We start from the raw sequence: 3,523 nt of genomic DNA on the forward strand, positions 1-3,523 counted from the left end.
TCAAGGATCTCCACATTAATCGAGACATACTGAAACTAAGAGAGAAAGTGGGGAAAAGCTTCGAACACATGGGCACAGGAGAAAATTTCCTCAACAGAACACAAATGGCTTATGCTCTAAGGTCAAGAATTGACAAATAGTACCTCATAAAACTGCAAGGCTTCTGTAAAGCAAGGGACACCTTAAGTAGGACAGAGTGGCAACCAACAGATTGGGAAAGATTATTACCAGTCTTATATCTGATTGAGGGCTAATATCCAAAGTATACAAAGAACTGAAGAATTTACACTCTAGACAATCAAATAACCCTATTAAAAATGAGGTACAGAGTTAAATAAGAATTCTCAACTGAGGAAACTTGAATGGCCGAGAAGCACCTAAAGAAATGTTCAACATCCTTAATCATCATGGAAATGCAAGTCAAAACAATCCTGAGATTCCACCTCACACCAGTCAGAGTGGCTACGATCAAAAACTCAGGTGACAGCAGATGCTGGTGAGGATGTGGAGAACGAGAAACACTCCTCCATTGTTGGTGGGATTACAAGCTAGTACAACCACTCTGCAAATCAGTCTGGCAGTTCCTTAGAAAATTGAACATAGTGTAACCTGAGGACCCAGCTATACCACTCCTGGGATACATACAACATACAACAGGGACACATGCACCACTATGTTTTTTTTTTTATATTAAATTGGTTACATTTATAGGGTTCTCCCAAGAATGTTTCTAAAATTTTTTAAAAACCACCATAGCATGCAAAGGTTCTACCACATTTATTACATTATCAGGGTTTCTCTACAATATTGTTCTTTTATGCCTTTGAAGATGTCTGTGACCTGCAAAAGCTTTACCACATTGGTAACATTAAGATAGTTTCTCTCCAGTATGTATTCTTCTATGTATTTGAAGCTGACTGTATTGTGCAAAGACTTTGCCCCACTGGTTACACTCATAGGGTTTCTCTCCAGTATGTGTTCTCTTATGTACTTCAAGATTGCCATCGCATGCAAAGGCTTTGCCACGTTGGTTACATTCATAGGGTTTCTCTCCAGTATGTGTTCATTTATGTATTTGAAGCTGACAGTATTGTGCAAAGGCTTTGCCACATTGGTTACACTCATAGGGTTTCTTTCCAGTGTGTGTTCTTTTATGTCTTTGAAGATGAGTAGGTCTTGCAAAGTGTTTTCCACATTGATTACATTCATAGGGTTTCTCTCTAGTATGTGTTCTTTTATGCCTTTGAAGGTGACCATATTGTGTAAAGGCTTTGGCACATTGGTTACATTCATAGGATTTCTCTCCAGTATGTGTTCTTTTATGTATTTGAAGACTGCTGTGATGTGCAAATGCTTTACCACATTGGTTACATTCATAAGGTTTCTCTCCAGTATGTGTTTTTTTTTTTTTTTTAATGCCTTTGAAGAACATGGTTACGTGTAAAGACTTAACCAAAATGGTTACATCCATAGGGCTTCTCCCCACTCTGTATTCTTATGTCTTTGAAGATGACTTTGACAATAAAAGGCTTTACCTCATTGGTCACAATCACAGAGCTTTTCTCCAGAGTGTGTTCTTCTATGTATTCGAAGACCAGTATAATACACAAAGCATCCAGTACCTGTGCTTTTATGTATCTGAAGGTGATTGTTTCTTGCAATGGCTCCATCATATTGCATACATTCATAAGGTTTCTCTCCAGTATTAATTGGTTCATCACTTTGAAGATGCCTGTTACGTCTTCCATAATTTTCACAATGTTCTTCAATATTGTTATCTTCCCACTTATAGCCTATTACAGAGAGGTTCCTATAGGTCTCTAGCGTCACATCTTTGTAGAGACTCTTCTGGGAAGGATTCAGCAACACCCATTCTTCCTGAATAAACTTCATCACTACATCATCATATGTCATTGCATTCTTTTTGGGAAGTGACCATATCTTCACCATGGCATAACTTCAGAACTTGCCGGAATTTCTCTCACATTACCCAGCAGCAACAGTAAGAGCACACAGGCCAAATCACCTTAAACCTGCTTAATTATGAGAACACACCACTATGTTTATAGCAGCCTTATTTATAATAGCGAGAAGCTGCAAAGAACCCAGATGTCCTTCATCAGAGAAATGGATACAGAGAATGTATTATATTTATACAATGCAGTAATACTCAGCTATTTAAAACAATGAGTTCATGAAATTCTTTGACAAATGGATCAAAATAGAAAATACTATAAGTGGATATTAGCACAAAACCTCACAATAACTAAGATACAAGCATAGACAACATGAAACTCAAGAAGAAGAAGAATGACCAAAGTGTGAGTGCTTTGGTTCTTCTTAGAAGGAGCAACAAAATACTCAACCAGAGCTCCCAGTGTCTAAACTACCAGCCTGGGAACACATATTGAGGGACCCATGGCTCAAGGTATATACGTATTTGAGGATGGCCTTGTCAGGCATCAGTGTAAGAAGAGGGCCTTGGTCCCTGAATATTTGGATGCCCTAGTGTTGGGAAATTTGAGAGCAGGGAGGCAGGAATGGGTGGATGTGTGGGGGCATACCCTCATAGAAGTAGGAGTAGGAAGGATGGGATAAGGGGGTTGGGGGCAGACTAGGAGAGGGGATAACATTTGAAAAGTAAGTAAATAAAATATCCAATAAAAAAAACAGATCTGGCAATTGTTGTCGAGCAGTTGAGACTTTTGGTCTCAAAATGGGGATTTTTCTATGGGGATTCCTTATAATTCTCAAGGACAAGGTGCTGTGGAAGGGGCCCATAGAACTTTAAAACAATATCTTCATAAAATAAAAAAGGGGGAGTATATACCCAAACACCACAAATTTATTTAAATCATACTATTTTATTTTAAATTTAAAAAATTGGATGCCAAGGAACTTTCTGCTGAGTGTCTATGGCACCCTTCAACTAGGCATACTTATTCCTAGGTGAAAAGGAAGGATTCACTTACAGGCATATGGCACGATCCTGACCAAGTATCTAATATGGGGAAGAGGACATGCTTGTTTTTTTTCTGAAAAATGTTATAGGAACATAATGATTAGTGAGACATGCCATTACTGAGACAAAGAATGATGCTGACTTGTGAGCTTCCTGAGTGCCCTGACAAGGGTGACTGGGAAGCTGTATTGGACATATGTTCCTGACCCACCTTTGCTTGCCTATTTCCCAGATTGGACAAGCTGCCTTCCCTCAAGTTTTTAAACCTTGTGGGATAGAGAATCAAAAAGAAAAATTATAAAGTCTTTTGTATTTTTGTTAAAGGTGACCAGCTCTTAGGACTCACTCATGTACTGCTCTTGAAATCAATCCAATATTGGAAATAACAGTCTACATTTGGAAGGCTGGATTTGGACATTTTTAGAGACATATTTGGAAGTTAGCTGCAGTACTCTATGATGTTTGACAGCAAGAGATATAGTTGAGACAGGATCTGGATTTCAAAGAAGGGTTAGTGCATGTTTTAAGGCTCTTTTAATTGTCAAGTTAAAATTGGCTTTG

At 38.3% G+C, this 3,523-nt stretch overlaps 1 pseudogene; it reads right to left on the reverse strand.

The window, feature by feature from the left end:
* Positions 1–1,522: 1,522 nt before the first annotated feature.
* On the reverse strand, positions 1,523–1,950 carry LOC117716469 (zinc finger protein 431 pseudogene; annotated as a pseudogene).
* Between the last annotated feature and the right edge of the window lie 1,573 nt (positions 1,951–3,523).

Source organism: Arvicanthis niloticus, chromosome 10, assembly GCF_011762505.2.
Source record: "Arvicanthis niloticus isolate mArvNil1 chromosome 10, mArvNil1.pat.X, whole genome shotgun sequence".
NCBI classification, from domain to species: Eukaryota; Metazoa; Chordata; class Mammalia; order Rodentia; family Muridae; genus Arvicanthis; species Arvicanthis niloticus.